We start from the raw sequence: 16,859 nt of genomic DNA, 5'->3' as shown, positions 1-16,859 counted from the left end.
TTGCTTCTTGCTTTTTTTTATTTCTTGCCCAGACAAAATTTCTGACTGTAAAATCTTTGAACTGATGAAGAAAACCCCAGCGGGCGTATGTCTTTTTGGCTGCCACTGTAATTACCACAATCAGAAGAATGTTCTGTAGGAAATGCACAGCCTTGAAATGCAGCAGGACCAGTGGTGAGAGAGCAGCACAGGGCAGACACCGTGCCTGTGCATAACGATGAATACCTTTTGGCAGGAAGTTACAGTCTGCCTAGAAAGGGCCCTGAAGAGCCTTATTATTTATGGATAGTATTATTATTTAGAGTCCAAAGGTCTGCCCTTTTTCTTCAGCTTGTTTCAACAAACATCAAGGGAGGATTGCTGTCGTCCTCTCCGTTGCCAGAAGGTAGTAGCATTAATAATAATCAGAGCTCTTCACAGTCCAAATGCTTAGAAAAACCATTCTGTAATTATTTAATAACGAGACATTTGATGATGCACTGGAAACAACATTCATTGCCTCCAAGAAGACAGAAGTAGGACCAGATGTCTGCTTGAGGAAAAATACCACGAAAGAGCACGCTCGCTGCAGACACTACTCTGAGTAAGCCCTGTAAAGGAGCTCTCCGATGCCTTCTTTTCCAAAACTAGTTTCAAGACAGACTACAACACACATACATCTCACCAGAAATGGCTGAGCAAGCCTAACTTTGTGCCATTCTGGTAACTCAAGGATGGCAGTAAGGACTTCCGAGGGAAAATGTGACTGTGATATTTATCTGGAATATAATTTCTTCCTAGAAGTTAAACTAGAGCACAAATGTGGAGATAACATCCGGTGGCAGTCGGACAACATAGCAAGGCATTAACCTTCTCACCAGCACAGGCTGTTTAACGTGTGTGAAGAAACCTAGAGCGCGTAAATAATCTAACATTTAATAGCAGAAGCCAACAACCAGCAGCTCAACCATCTCCCGTAGGAAATGTTTCTCCTCCCAGCACAGGAACAGGAATATTGGGGAGTCTGTGACTTCTAGACACTGGTTTGCATGACAACTCCAGCTGCTGTGTCTTTCCTGCAGCTAGGACCAACACTTTGTCTCCTGCATTTACATGAAGAGACTTAGGAAAAAGGCTAGCAGTGGAATAAAATATTGTAAGCAATTCTGTGCTGCTTTACTATTTTCACATTGCTTCGGGCACTAAGGTTGCCAAGAACTCATCATTTTGAGCCAGACAAGAGCCTTGGGCCTCCATTAATGTAAAACACTGTGTTCCTACCCCACTGGTATTTACAGAGACTCACTCAGTCCTATGTACTAATGCCACCTTGAGCATTAGAAGTGGGCCAAACGGCTAGGATGCTTTCAGCATCTTGGAAGTAGTCCAGACGGATGTTTTTGATAGTAACGTACCTTAAATTTCATGGAAAAGCTGTTGAAAATATTAATTAAAAAGTCCTTATCAAACACTGGCTAAATAATGCTTTTAGGAAGGAAGGGAGATGGATTTTGACCAAGAAAAAAATAAATCTCATGCATGTGAGAAAGTGGCTTAATTCCTGCTCACACTCTGGTGAGGGCACTGAGCAGTTTCAGCAGCACCTCTCCTTGAATATTGAAGTGTTCCTGTAATTCCCTCTGCTTCTAGAGGCACACATAGCTGGGGCTGCTGAAAGCTAAGGATGCTCAGTCTGCTGAACTGTAGGGAATTCGGGGGCTTTTGCCTTCACTTGGTAGTAAGGTAACTACAATATAGTGCTCTCACATGGCAGAGGGCTTCACAGACTGTTTTCTTGCCTGCAGCCAGTTTGGGTACCCTGAGTCTGTGTGACTGAGGTCTTCCTTGGAGCATGGGGAGGGCAAACTCATGTCTGCCTGCAAAATCCTCAGAAGAAAGAACCCTCTTAAAATTCATAGCCCTTAAACAGCACAAGGCCCAGCTTCTACAAACAGTTAACCACATGCTTCACTCCGCAGACATAACATCAGTGAGGAAGAGCTATCCACGTACAGGCAGAAAACCCTGTGATGGTATCCTTGCGGGACTGGGGCACCTGGTTGCAGGAGCCAGAAGCCTCTCCTTGCTGGCAGGGAGGCACTTTGCATGCCGTGGATGCAATGCAAAGCACCGCAGAAGTCAAACCTTAATGTAATCGTCAGCCAGAACTGTCTCATTATTCAAATCTCTAGAAAGCTGTGGAGTCAGGCCTCTTCTTTTTACATGAGAGAATGCAAAACCCCTTCCTCCTTTGTCCTGGCCTGGAAGCTGGGGACTCTCCGACAAGATGCTGCTGCACGCATTGGCTCTGAGCCTTTTTTTCTCATTTTCCAGGACGCACAACAAGCGTCGCTTGCAGTTATTTTTTTCCAGAGAGAACAATCAACAGCTATAAAACCAATTCCAAATGCAGCCTGGATCAAGTTTCAAAAAGCCCTAATGTTCTCTGTGTGTGTGTTTGTGCACAATTTAATTTACTGTGGCTACAGAACTGCATTTGTACGACTATATTTAATTTTTTTTTAATCTCCAAGGCAGTTATCTATGACAGTGAGTGTGTCATAGGACAACATCACTTGCAGCAATTGCACAAATAAGCCTCCAGCCTCTTGCCTTAACAAGCTATACGACCCAGTGATCTTCAGCATGACACTCCTTGCGTTTTATTGCTGGCTGCAAAGATTTGTTTTGAGTCCCTTTCAGTGCCAGAGGTCTTTATTGCTAAATAGCCCTGGCAGTTGAGTAATACGTGAATTTAACGTACTCATACTGGAATGCCCACTTGGAAGGCAGGGAAAATTCAACTTCAATCATTGCAATCAGCTCTTATTTTTTTGTTCTTTTCCATTCTATCTCTGAGCTTTCTCTCTGCTGTTTGTAAACTGCATCCCAAGCTGTCTCACACGCTGTTACAGCTCTTTAGGAAGCAGCCTATCACCTCAGTCCTGCTCAGGCACATGAAAGAGATGATTGAGAGGAGAGAGGGGCAGTGGCAAGTCTCATAAAAGCAGCATCCTACTTGCGCTGCTTTGACAAGACATGAAATAGTCCCGTTCTCCCTGACCACCTTATTAATAATCCAAATCCATCCACAGTACAAAGCCTCGCTGCTAACATTTCAGCTGTCTGTTTGGCAAGATGCATGCGGGGAGGACATGGGAGAATCTTATGAAGAAGAGCACTGAAGCCTATGTGGAACTGTTTCCTACCTGGAAGAGGTCAGAGAAGGTTTCTGCAGGCCAGGCTGTGGAGAGGGAATAGAAATGGTGCTTTTGAACATCCTGCATCAAAGCTCTCTTGAACGTACCCCTGTTGCCTCTGGTACACACAGCTGTGAAACAGAAAACTTCTGCGACAGCTACCAGCAGTTACAAACTGGAGCTGTGTTACTACTGGGGAAACCGTTCTAAGTCCGTAAATACCTATCTGAATTTTTAAGCAAGCCCAGTTGGTACTTCTCATGGTGCTTTTCAGCAAGCACTCTGCACTTCCAGCAGGAGCACTGATATCTTACTGGGAGCAAATCCTGTTTTATTAGGAAAGAACATTATGAAAGCGGCTTAGTGCTTTCAGGTATTTCATTTTCTCCCTGGTTCTGGGATCTGGGGTGTAAGTGGGAATACCATCTTTCCTTAACACAAAAGAACTGTTTATAGCTCTAACAACTGTAATAAATACATAAATACATAAAAATGCAAAGTCTAGAGACATGAGCATCAGAAAGAACACACAGTGCCAAGATATCACAATTTCTGAATGGTTTGGAGTAGTGAAACTGGACTTATGGTTGTTCCTCTGCCCTTTGCATGTGAGAAACCAGGTTCTACAATTAGGGGACAGAAGCACACTAAGCAGCTATCTATCCAGTTAATGCTCCACTTTTGACCTCCAAGTATTGCAATGAGCTGCTCTCAAACAAGTTACAGATTCAATATTACTTGCAGAAATAAAAACAACCAGCAGTTTGGCATCCTTGGAGAAAACTCTTATTTTCTAATGGGCTGTTCAGAGCGACCCCAGAGAGACAAGATTAACCTAATTAGATATTTGTTATGTATCGTTTACCAGCTTGTGCAACTGTCAGTTCAGAATGCAAGTCCACACCTGACCTTTTAATAGACTTTTTTTTTTTTTAATAGCCGCTTTCTGTCAGCCTATGTTGTAAAGCAGCTTAGCTTTATCCCTGTGAGTGATCAGAATATCCCTCCTCCCCTCTAGGACAGAGGATCCTACTCAGTTAAAGCTCAGGTGCCCAAAGATGGTGCATTTCCACAGCACTTATCACACCTCTTGTCAAGTCGTGTTCCTGTGACAACGAGCAGGAATGTCTGTCATGTCTTCTGGGGCCTCTCTGAACATCTCTATTGCAGATGAGGCCTAAAAAAGAGAAAAAAAATGTTAAGCATAAAAGCAGTGGCCTTCTGTTGCAAGGTGATGACAGCAGGTGGCACCTCTGGCAGGTCAGCACGTTGGGATGTCCCATCTGTTATCCAGGCAAGTTTGCTCTACGTCAAAGCCCCCGGATCGATATGAAAAGGAGACATTCCCCAGGTCAGTGCCCTGACTCTCGAGTACAGACGCAAGCAAGCTCAGCTGTTAAAATGTCACTGCCTGTCCCGCCCCTGCACAAGGGTCACCACCTCTAGCACAGAACAGCAAAAGCAACCGTGCCTCTGTGCCAGTGCCACAGCATAGCCACAGCACCTGTCTCCCCGGCAGCCCATAAACACCAGCAAACCTGCAAATTAAGAGCTGGGAGCACTGGGATGCGTTCCGTGCTGCAGGGCTAGTGACTACCTGCAAGGCTGGTCACCGGTCACCAGCACCTGGTGGCTTGCTCTTGTCAACAGCTGGGGCCCCCCAGTGCGATCTGCTGGGACTTGTGTGGCAGAGCCCCTGGGTGCAGTCAGCTCAAGCTGCAGCCAAAAGCCCCGAGATCATTAAAGCTGATCCTAACAGGCAGCTTAGCGAAAGGGGCTTACGGACGGACAGTGGGAACCAGCTGCCTGTGAAACGGTGCCATCACCCGCACACTGACTCCTCGGTGCAGCAAAGCATGAAGCTATAACCCAACTCATTTGCAACTGCCCAGCAGGCCGGAAAATACCCGTTCTCAGATACTGTGCTTCAAGAAGTTCTTTTGTTGTGGCCTTGATGTGGGGCCCAAAGCATCTCCCCACCACCGTGGGCTTCAGCATCCCCTTTCTGGGGTCTTTCCTCTCCTGGTGCAGCAGCCTTTACCCTGGCTGCTTTGCCACATGAGGGAAACCCTTTCACTTAACTCCTAGGTGCTGCTAACTCACAGACACACTGCGACGAGTGGAGGTGAGACCTTCAGATCTGCCCAGGGACAAGCACATCTGGGTGCCTGCTCCTACTAGCTGCAGCGGGGATGCAGATAAGGCATTCAATTCCCATGTCCATGAGAAACCAGGAGCTCTGTAAGAAGGAAAGATGAAGAAAATGCAGAGATTTTTCCTCCTCCCATTTTCAGAAGCGGTGCCTCTGAGTTGTGGCTGAGGGAAACTTGTCTTCAGCTCCTGGAGAATTAAAGAAGATTGAACATGAAGACCAAGAAGATGAAGACAGACAGCTGGCTCAGCTGTGCCAAGTGTAGACAGGCATGGCTCTAAGCTGCAGGTACTTGGAATCACAGTCCAAAAGAGTGACTCTCAATTTCCAGGCAGCTTCAGACGAATCCCAGGCTGCCTGCCCACTGTCAATGCAGGACCCCAGGGTGCTCTACGACAGCGTGGCAGGTCAGCTAGGGAGATGCAGTCAAAGTGTTCCCAGTGAATGGCAACTCGCTCTACCAGAGGCACATTGGAGACCAGCACACGTAGGGCAGAGGACGTTTTAATATGGCAGGTCCTTTTCTTTGGGGTATGGTTTCTTCTCACTTGAATCAATGATCATTTGTTACATTAATTCAGAAACAGGAATCAGCTACATTGCATTTATGCTCTTTAATTGTCCAGCCGGAGAAATCGATGCTTCTATTGAATTCACTGGTTGCCACAGCAAGTTTTCTGCGATTTCTGAGGCTCCCACTAAATCAATAGGAGTCTGTCATTGCCTCTAAGTGGAGCAGAGCCAGTCCCTGAGACTCCCTGGCTGGATGAAAACACACACCTTCCTGCAGCACCCTCTGCTTCATGCAGATATGAGTCTGTCTGGCCATTTGTTGAAAAATTTCCTCTGACCACCTCCTCCCCTGCCCCACCAACTGCCCTTGCCTCATAACTCCATCAATCCTCATGTCTCACGCTTAGGATCTGCCATTTTCCTGCTTCCTCATCAGCTTTTTCAGTGCCATAGGTAAGACCTTCTGCCACTGTCTCCATATCTGCTCAAATGCAGGTGTCTGTCTTCCTAGATTCAGGTGTCTATGCCAGGAACATCTTGCCCTACACAGGCCCACGCACATCTAAACGCCTCTCCAGGACTCCCTTCCCTGCGCTGTCAGCAATAAGTCATCTTTAATCAAAGTGCTGGTCCAAATATTTTGTATTTTTTTTCACAAAGGTAATTTCATTGTTGCTGTTTTCCAGCCTCCCCATAAAACTGGCCATTTTTTATCAGCACAGCTGGCTGGGAAGCATGACTCATACATAAATTACCACTTTTACTGCATTCCTTCCCTTTGTCAGCCCTTTGGCTGTCAGCTACGTGGGACAGAACCATTATTCTTCAGTGTTTAGCAAACACTCTACCCATAATGGGTGATACTGTAAATAAATGAGAATAAGACCTGAAATCAAACAAAAGCTGACTGCCATGACTTCTGTGAAACCCTCCAAGTTTTGCAGGTCTTTAATCAGCTGTGCTGCACGGCGTTAGGTGGCACATACAACAGCTCCTTTTGATCACATCAGGCAGAATCACAAGGGGTTGGCAAGGGAAATTGGGTCTTTCCCTCCTTTACCCACAGCTTGCTTGAATTGATTCAGGATGATCTGTGCCTCACAGGCTGAGGAGCATCTCACAGGCATCAGATGATGGGCAGCCCAGCACGGACTGCATAACCAGAAGTTCTTCCTGGAACACAGGGGGAAGTGATTGAAACGAATGCTGAGGAATGCAGGTTACAGGAGGTGTCAGAGTGGACGATTGATGGGGGGAATTTCAAAAGACAAGCTGGCCCATTGTCAGGGAGTACAGGAGTCCATAAAAACCCTGCACAAACAAAATTTGATCGTGTTATAGAGAAGAGAACAAGAGGGCAAGAGAAGGGCGGCAACAATGGGGAAATGCTAATCTGAGCACAACTGAAAATCAGGGGAAAACAGAAAAGCAAGCTCAGAGGGCTGCAGTATTTCAGCTACAGGGTGGAAGTTTAAAAAAAAAAAAGCAAGATGAAAATAAAACTGGTGCATTGCATGACACAGCTCAAACTGGGCCATTAAACCAGTCTGGATAATATTACATGATATTATTTGTAGGAGAAGTATCAGTGTTTTCACAGGGCCAACAATGCTTGCGGATGCAGATGCGTTTGAAATGGATATTGTTTGTGCAGCACTGCCCACATCAAGTGCTTGAAACTTTAAAGTTAGACTTGGAAACTGCAAAACTGGCTGGAAAACTGATGGGTTTATAAAAGCACCCCGTATATTCTGAATGTTTGCCTTCTAGTTTTCATCCTTCAGGCAACGTTCAGTTGCAACTGTCAGTCTTCTTCAGTAAAAATAAACTAAAGCTTCATTTTCTGGGTAAAAAAAAAAAAAGAGAACAACACCAAGAGTCTCATCGTATCCTCAGAAAAACAACCAAACCAGTAATTATTGCAATATCTGCAGCAAAATCATCCAATCGACAAAAGCCAGCTGCAAAATAAATAACAATGAGGCTTTGGGCAGAGGAGACCATAAATACTGATGGCAGTGAAAAGGTGAAATCCAAAGATGGGCAAGGACTGGAGGGAACTAATCTTGTAATGGCTGGTTCAGATGAGCATAGACAGCTGTGTGCTTTTGTTAAAAACAGTGGAAATTTTGCTATGGATGAAACTGGAAACACTAAATCTATTCTGTTATAGTCCCACTTTCGTTCTGTTGTACTAGGGTACAACATGCTCCAGTTGTCACACTGGAGATCTGTAACAGAGATGGAGCTTAGACTTCAAAGGCTGGATTTCCTGCAGTCCTTCTCCTGGAACCTCACTTCTTTGGGAATATGAGGAATCCCATGAAATTCACCAGTCAGGGTCTTCCTTATGGCCAAGATGCTTAGAAGAGATTCTTCTTAGCCTGAAGTGTCTCTGAAGAAAAGATCTGTCGACTTTCTGGAGGGGATGATGCCAATAATCCAATGAAATTAGGAACAGTTGATCAGTAAAGGGGGACTTTGACAGGGGAATGTCAGAACTGAACAAAAAAGCAGAATGTGAACAATTAACTAGCCTTTTCCCAAACTCTAACAGCAGACCCAAGTCTTTAAAAGGATCCAGGAGTAAAAACCATTTCATGTGATTCAGTCAACCATGTGCATTCCTAACATCTAGTCTCAGTGCACTCCTTTGTTGCGCTTTATGGCAGCAGTGGGATTTGATGCTGCCCAACACCAACACTCGAGCCCCTTGCAGGAGTTAATCTCTAAATGAAGAATTTGCCATGTTCTATTTAAAGGATGTTTATCGTGATTAAACAGCCTCTGGCCCACAGAAATCGTTTTTCCCCAGTGTGTTTCTCATAATGCTGGTGTGTGCTCGTGGGCACAAAATGAGTTAAATGGACATGACCAGGCCCAGGGAAGTTTTTCTTCAAGTTCTGACAGGGTTTGTATTTATGCAAAAAAAAAAAAAAGTAAATTAAAAAAAAAAAAAAAACTAGTCTCCAGCTCTCTAGAAATAGCTAAATGTTGCATATTGTCAGCAAAGTTTGATGTTGTGGGGATTCCACCCCCAGCATGCTTGCTTCTTTGCCACTACATTAAATCAGTCAATAAAACACAACAGAATAAACCGAAGTGTTACCCCGTCCTTATTAGTCACCCAAGTCTTATAAGACAACGGGATGAGGCTATAATTACGTGATTAATGATATTATCATTAATTAAAAACCAGAGCTGGAGAAAACATTAGTTAGGTAAATTGAAGAACATGGCTTGAAAGTCTGTAGCTGTGTTTTGCAGGAAGCCCCATTACATTACTCTAACTGTTCCCTCTGGCCCTGCTGCCTTGGCCCGAGTCCCAGCCTATTTTCACCACTGAACTCATCCAGGGCCAAAATGTTCATTCCCATGCATCTGGTAATTTAGCCCAGGAAAGCAGCCCTGCCTGGTTGGCATCATTTGCCTGTCTGCTCCTACGGTGCAGCGCTGGATCTCGCAGGAGTCCAGCTCCCAACCGACAATGACTGACGCAGAAAGCCAGTGGTGCCCTCCCGATCGCCCAGAGCCAAGTGCCTGGGGGCCGCGGTGATTGCTGAGCCCAGCTCTGCCAAATGACTGCTGCTGCTCTCTGAACGTGACTGAGGGCTGAGATGGACGCTTCCTCGGAGCTGATCCACGTCAAAATACAACTCTGTGATAATGGCTGCTTCCTGAGAGCCTGGCTGTCCGCTCTTGCTCCTGCCTGCCTCTGGAATTTCGAGTGCCTGCGCCCACAAAATTAGATCTGTAACAGCCTGGGGGTAGACAATGGGTTAAAATCCCTGTGGAGATCAGGTTCTGGAAGAGCACAGATTAATCCACATTGAAAAACACAGCCTAAATAACCTTTAAAAGATATGCTTCCCCTGCTGACTCTCCTCACAATCAAAGCATGACTCAGTCAAAGCCCCAGTGGCTCCAGAACAGCCACAGAGTAGGGATGGATACAATCACAGCTCCAAAACCCCAAATTGTACGGAAACAGCCAAAAAACAGCGTGGAGGAGAGGTGCACCACTGCAAAGCCTGTGCTAACCCTGCTCTCACCCCGGAGGGGTCGGACCCAGCTTTCTTTCAAGCTGCTGAGCTGCAGGAATCAACAGGCAAGACATGACACAGCTTGTCCACTGGCAGGAACCCCGAGCACCACAGCTCCACAGCTCCGGGGTAATTAGTACCTGCCTTGGCTCTGCCTAATGAGGGGTTGGTACTTGTGATTCCCATCCTGAAAGCTCCCTGCCTCTTGCCAATGGATTTGCCACATCAACACGGGCAGAGTCTGTGCCTACAATTTGTCCTGCCCACAATTAGTCCTGCCCAGCGCTTTTCCTCAGCAGGTTTCAGCCCCACTGTGAGTGCCAATGTTGTTGTTGTCCCCACTGTGCGTGCGGTGAAACACAAACGCCCATCACTCAGTTTGCAGGGGATTATCATGCAGGAAGAAGAACCTGAGTTTCCCAGGCTGTACAAAGCTTGCTCAAAAGCTTTCCTGGAGACCCTGGTTAAAGGAATAGTAGTTGCAGGACTAAATCCTTTTTTCCTCAGTAATATTCTCTGGAAAATGCTATTGTTTATTCTAGGACGTGGAAATGTTAATTTTAAGAACTCCTGGATCATTTTTAAAAGCTTGTTTTTAAAGAAAAACTGGAAAAAAAATTGGTTTGATTTAGGTGAAAAAGAAAAAAAGGGTTGGCTCAATGATGTTTTCTGTGGAAAGAAATTTCCTTTTTCAGTCATTCCTAGCTATAACACTTCAGAGAGATGACTCTGAAAAGCCAGAATTTGTCCTGTTGTGATTGGAGACTCAGAGTAAGGAAGGTCAGAAGAGAAAGAAGGAGCCAAAGCTGATTATGAATGCAGGGCATACGTGATAGCAGCATTTCAGAAAGCACAAGAAATTCCTGGGGAATCCGAAGCCATTGAGTTTTGAGCGCACACGCACACACACAAAACCACATTCATTTTCATTTTTTCTCTCAAATTCTTCATTAAGATGTTATCCGTGTTTCCAAGGCCAAAATACATTGACCTGGTCCGGTTTCTTGGGATGAAAAAAAAAAGGTGATTTATGAAAAAAAATTGTTTCATTCTCTCTCCTTCTTCCTGTTTTTTGTTAAAACTAGACCATGTGTGAAATCAGCCCAATCTGAAAATGGACGATTTGCTGCAGCTAAGAACATCTATTAGAATAAAAACATCTGCCAGTTAGAGACTGCTCCAAGGTTTCGTTGGCTGGGGCACTGCCTGCTGCGTGATGCCGGGCGTGCCACACGCCCAGCTCCGTGCCCTTTTCCATCCTCCTCCTCGTGTTTTCTATCAGATCACGGGGTCTCGTGGCAGGACGCCCTTTATTCCATACCCTGGCTCCCTGGGGTCCGGATCACAGTCAGCTCTGGTGCGATACAAATAAACGGCCACCTACGGCTGGCTTTCCAGGAGAGCCTCCTCGTGCTGTCGTTGGCAAGCTGCCATTTTTTGGGGCATGCTGCAAAATCGCAGCACTGTCTGAGCTGGCTGTCAGGTCTCCCGTGACCCTGTTATTAATCTGACAAGGTTTCCCGAGTCCCCCGGCGAGCTGTAAATGAACACACGGTCACAGCATTGGCCTCTCCCTGTAAGCTGACTCCTGGCTATCAGGCAGAGAGGTGAGCAGGAAGTTCTGATGGGACGAGCAGTGCTGCTGGCTGAGCAGTGCCTAAACCCTTCAAAGCCAACACGGGCTCGTCTTCTGCTCAGCTTTTCCCTCACTGCCTTCAGAGTGTCTCTCTTCCCTAGACAAGCATCTCAGGGACTCTTTCAACCAAAGATGGACTGCGATATAAAATGCAGCCCTTCCTTCTAAATCTGCTGCGGGCTCTCACACCAAGTTTCGCTGATTTCCAGATCAATGGACACTTTACAGTCAGCCTTGTGTGCTGAGAAGAACTCCTCCATGATGATCTGCTTTGCTCCATGCTGCAAATCCCCCACACTCCACAGCAGGCAGCAGAAGTATGTCACCTGTCCCTTCAGGCTCTGGCCAGGAGACACTGGAGCACCCCACCCAGGGAGCATTTCACCACCTCTCAGAGCCTGGCAGAGCAAATTTTAAGTATCTGGGGAACCACAGGGAGCTAGCATGCAAATTGAATACCAAGCCAAGGCTCATGTCACCTTCATCTTTATGTATTAGACTGTGGGACATGAAAGGAATCACTTTCCAGCCAGCTGGTTAAGGGAACATAAAGCAAACGAGGGCAGCAGACAAGGGAGACCTGGGTCCAAGCACTGGTTGAGAAAGAAAAATCTTGTGTGATGCTGGAAAAGTATGTACGGGCAGTTTGGAAATGCACAAAGGACAAGAGGAGGCCACTAATAGGACCCTGAGATGGACTTCTAGACGTCAAAGTGCACAGGGCTCCACAGATTTCCACTTTCCCTGTCATCCAGAGCAATAACCCAAAACATGGGGACTGGGAAGTAAAACTGAAATTAAAGGCTTAACAACAGAGCTCCTCCCTGCCCTCACTGTGTGGGCTGGGGTCTCCCACAAGGTCTCTTGCAGCACTTCACTCAGCCCAAACCCCGCTGCACTCAGGCAGCCACAGTGAGTGCTCATCGCTGCTGGCTTTGCAGCACACTTCTCCCTCTCTCAGGGCAAAATCTGTAGCCAAACGGTGGGGAAACTGGCCACATCTTCTGATATAGGCACTAAGGTGCCATTTCTTAACTAGGCATCTCTGATGTGGGCATCACTGCGATCCCAGAAGAGAATCATCCCCATTTTAACTGTCCTAGCGCGCCCTAGTGGGAGCGTGTTCCTTGCACAGCCCTGCACAGCCCTCCTCACCCAAGAAGTTATCCAGGGCAGGTGCTCAGAGCTGGGGGCGCGGGGAGGCGGCTATAAAACCTGCTCCCTGGGGAAGGGGCAGTGATTTCGATGCCTGAATTAGAGAAAAGGTAAATCAGCCTGGTATTATTTGAGAATAATGTTGTCTTTTTTTTTTTTTATGGGGAAAAAAAAAAGCCAACAAAACAACTCATGACCTTTCTGTGAGGCACTGCTTTGTTCGATCGCGTACACATCACAGGCTGCTTCCCCACTCACCGACAGAGCCGTATGCGCTGGGCTTCATTCTCACTGCATGGGAGTTTCAGACAATAGAGCAGGCACTGATTTGCCAACAGGAGAAACTATTTCTTACCTTTTTATTATTATTGTTCTTTCTATGCTTAGGTAGGAACAAACTTTGTGAGGAAAGGAATGGGAACATTCAGAAAATAAATTGTTGTTCGGTTTATGCACCTTTGGGTCTCATTCATAATCCAGGGCATTATGAGAATAACTCAGGCTGAAATCTGCAATATTTATTCTGTTACAAGGAAACTGTTTCTTTTGGAGGAAAAACAGAAAGCTGTGGGAAAACCCGACCATTTCTGTTGGTTCTTGAACTGGGGACATAACCTTCAAAACCCATATCAAGCTGTACACTCAGAGTTCGTTGGTGTCTCCGAAGCTGAGCTGCTTGTGGGCCAACGATCATCTCTGCAGTGAGTGATGATGGATTTACAGCCAGCCAACAGACAGCATGCCAGCCCCGGGTAGGTGGTTTAAATGGGACCTTCAAGGAACACAGTCAAACAAAAGCTGTTCCAAGCTGATAAGGGTTGAGAAAGAATACTCAAACTCAGAGCTTTGAGTCTCCCCAGTTACTGGGGAGTGCCCCTGGCTTGCCCTTCATCAGCACAGCTGCTGAAGTCAGCCCGGAGTTTTGGTAACCAGCGGCAAGTGGTGTGGGCAGCGGGAACAAGGTTCAACGCTGCAATCCCTAGAAACCCTTTTTCTCCTGGAGTACACCAAAAAAACTTCCCCCTGTAGTTCTCACAGCCCCCTAAAGCAAAAAGGCAGATAAATCAGCACAGCCTGTATTATATTCCCCTCCCATCTCTACTGTTGGGTTATATCTGAGATAGGGCATTTGAAGCCTGCTTGAGCAAATGCCTTCATGAGTACTCAACTCAGCTCCTGAGGTCCTGAGTCTGGCAAAAATGGTCCTGCAGGAAGGCACCAGATACCAGACCGAGGCAGATGGTGGCAGTGCCCCTTGTGACCGTGACACCTTCTTCACTTTTACGTCCCCGCTTCCCATTTCAGTAGCTGCCAGTAAATAAACCAGGAGTGTGGGTACAGATGTATGCATCTCTCTTACACCACGGATAAAAGAGGCAAGGGGTTGTACGAATATAAATAGGGCACAGGGAGGTATATGGATGAAAGTAGGGCCTGGTTAAGGAAAATAAACTTGATGTGATGAAAAATAACAAAGCTGAAGACTTTTTCTGCAGGCAGAGACGCCCACAGTAACATGTTTGCTCCAAAGCAGCCTCTTGGCAATGAGATGCTGCGGCAGTACAGCTCCGCACCAGAACACTGCCGTAGCACTCACCACACATGTCACTTTGTTTCTTGACCAGGGTTGCAGGGACTCGCACTTCAGCTTCCTATATTTGGACTCAAGTCTTCTTTCACCCACTCCAGGCCCAGCCCACCCTTCTGCTAGCCCCCAGGCAGCTGCAGAGACAGCTGAGGAAACCTAGGCCGGCCTCCTACCCTGGCAGATCAATACACAGCCCAATTAACCTGTTTTCTCTATGCTCCTCTCGGTGTGCTACGTGGAAAATAACAGAGATCAGGCTTACAATACGGACTCGCAGCCAGGCTAGAAAGCATCGCTGTTACTCCCTGCAGTCTCATGAGAAGGGAATCTAGGGTATTGTCCTGACAACAGCAGAACTAGGAGTGCCATGCCTTTTGTACGTGTCTATACAACTTCACCCTTTTTTTACACCTCTTTATTAACACTGCAGAGTACATTGCTAATTAAGCCTGATTTTTCTCTCCTGGATGCAAGCCCTGATAGAATTTAGTAATAACCTTAATCCAGTACTTGTGATTCTAGTATTTACCTCTTTCCATGATTTCCAGTATGATGCTACTGCTTTCTTGGCTCAAGATGAACTTCTACAATGGTTTAAAACACCAGAAAAACTTCAGTGAGACGTCATTCCTATTGAATAAATGATGGGGCATGAGCAGAGCACAGTATGTTTGAATATCCCCTAAACATCACAAAAAATAGCTAATTAGTTAAGCTCTATAAAGCAAAGCTAACCCTTCTGGGAGGCAGACTACTTGTTTTCTCTGCACGGCCATCCTAAAAGCAGGACATACCTGGCACAGCCAAATCCATACACAAGAGCACAGAGGGCACTGGCTAAACCCAAACCGCCCTCCTGCCACGCAAGCCCCTGTGCAAACAGAAGCCTCATCCCAAGCCAAGGAATAACAAACTGCTGGACAAGCAAAAAAAGAAAAAAAAAGCCACTATTTACGCAGGTAATGTCCCTCTATTTGTCTGAAAGTCCTGGCTCTCTGCTCTTGTGCACAGGCTGGCACTGCCTGCCGCCCACAAGCAGCATCCCAAAACACCCTGCTTTGCAAGCAGCATGCACACTGCTCCTTAACACCTCAGGTGCTGCACCAGAATATGCAATTGCTCTCCAGCACTGGATAAATATGCAGAGCTCCGTCAAATCGTTCATTTTCATGTACATTAATCATCCCCAAAGCCCACCTCGGCTGTACCGATCCGTACTCTTTGTACAACTTCTGTTCTCTCCAAGGTATGTATTTTCATAATGATGGTGCTCATGTACCACTTAGCAGTATATTTTCATTTGGCCCCAGCCACACTTCTAAACAGTAATTTATTACTGCTTGTCACCAGCTGCTACTAAGAGTAATACATATACCAAGTTTATTTAGTGTTTAGTATGTCTTGCTTGACTCTTTCTTACATAGACAACACCGCCCAAACCCAGAGATTCACAAATCAAAACAGCCCGGTTTCTGGGCCTTCCAGAGACACTTGTTTTGCACTTCCCAGCTTTCTGCCTGTAAGATCTAGGAACTTATTTGTTGAACCACTTATTTGTACTTTTCTAATGCAAGCAGAGAGCCTAAAGCAGCCTGCCTGCTTCAAAAGCTGCAAGTGTACCGTGAACACCTATCTGAGAGATAAAACCACAAAAAAAGCACGTGGGGATGCCTTGGGGGCCTGTCCCAAATGCACATACCTGAGTCCCTGTGCACTAGAGGTGACACGAATCAGAGACGTACATGCTACATAAAACCAAAGAGCTTTCAGCTTGCTGAACCCAATGACTCCAAATTATTTGTTGTTTTGCCAGGCAATGCTGCTTGCTGGGAGCAGCAGCACTGCTGCAGTGACAGGACAGCCCTGGAGGCCTCCTGCCAACACTAGCAGGGTGATGGCTAGGAGCTGGGCTGGAAATTAACCCCAAGAGCTCTCTACCTGCCTCAAACAGCATGGGGTGCTGCCATCCCAACTGCTGTACCTTTTTTGGGGTGTTCTGGCAGTGGTGTTGGGCACAAATTAGGCTGAAAACAAACAAAACTCCTTTGCATAGAGCTCCAGGATATCTGGAGGCCTGTATGGGACAAAAGCCCTTCCTTACCGAGAAAAACAGATAAAATGAAGAAAAACATCATTCTACTATTTGCAAACTTAAATTTTTTACCTTAGACTTGGCAAACAAGTGTTATGCCTTTGCTCCCTGCTCTTTGGTAGACTCTCAAGAGTTGATTTTCCATGGCTGAAATTGCACTTTCTGAGGAGAAAATAAAAAGTAATCACCTTTATTGCTCTATCAGTGGCTGTACTGGGGTAGGCTGGGCTCCCTGTTAGTGAAGGGCCCCCTGACAAACCCTCACGTCCCACACAGATCCCAAATTTGTCCCACATGGGTCCCACGCAGGTACCACATGGATCCTATACGGGTCCCACAGAGACACCCAGCTGCCACCCAGATCCCGTGCAGGTCCCACACGGGTCCCACACATACACAGGTCTCACGGGGGCTCGATGGTGCCTCATGGATCCCGCACAGACCCCACACGGGTCCCACACGGGTCCCACACCTTGCCCCGCTGGACGCCCCGAGCAGCAC

At 46.5% G+C, this 16,859-nt stretch overlaps 1 long non-coding RNA gene across 4 annotated transcripts; it reads right to left on the bottom strand.

Moving 5' to 3' along the window:
- Positions 1-1,779: 1,779 nt before the first annotated feature.
- On the bottom strand, positions 1,780-16,777 carry LOC140002966 (uncharacterized). 4 transcript variants are annotated; one of them, XR_011810778.1, is made up of 4 exons: positions 16,431-16,777; positions 14,796-14,896; positions 4,267-4,356; positions 1,780-3,223 (listed from the first exon to the last, which is right to left on the bottom strand). It is a non-coding gene; the product is annotated as an uncharacterized lncRNA (long non-coding RNA). The 4 variants fall into 4 exon arrangements; XR_011810780.1 differs by lacking the exons at positions 1,780-3,223; positions 4,267-4,356 and adding an exon at positions 4,397-8,263; XR_011810781.1 differs by lacking the exons at positions 1,780-3,223; positions 4,267-4,356 and adding an exon at positions 8,277-11,424.
- Positions 16,778-16,859: the final 82 nt, after the last annotated feature.

The sequence above is a fragment of the Anas platyrhynchos genome, chromosome 7 (assembly GCF_047663525.1).
Source record: "Anas platyrhynchos isolate ZD024472 breed Pekin duck chromosome 7, IASCAAS_PekinDuck_T2T, whole genome shotgun sequence".
Classification (NCBI taxonomy): Eukaryota; Metazoa; Chordata; class Aves; order Anseriformes; family Anatidae; genus Anas; species Anas platyrhynchos.
This window is presented reverse-complemented; position numbering and strand designations above follow the sequence as displayed.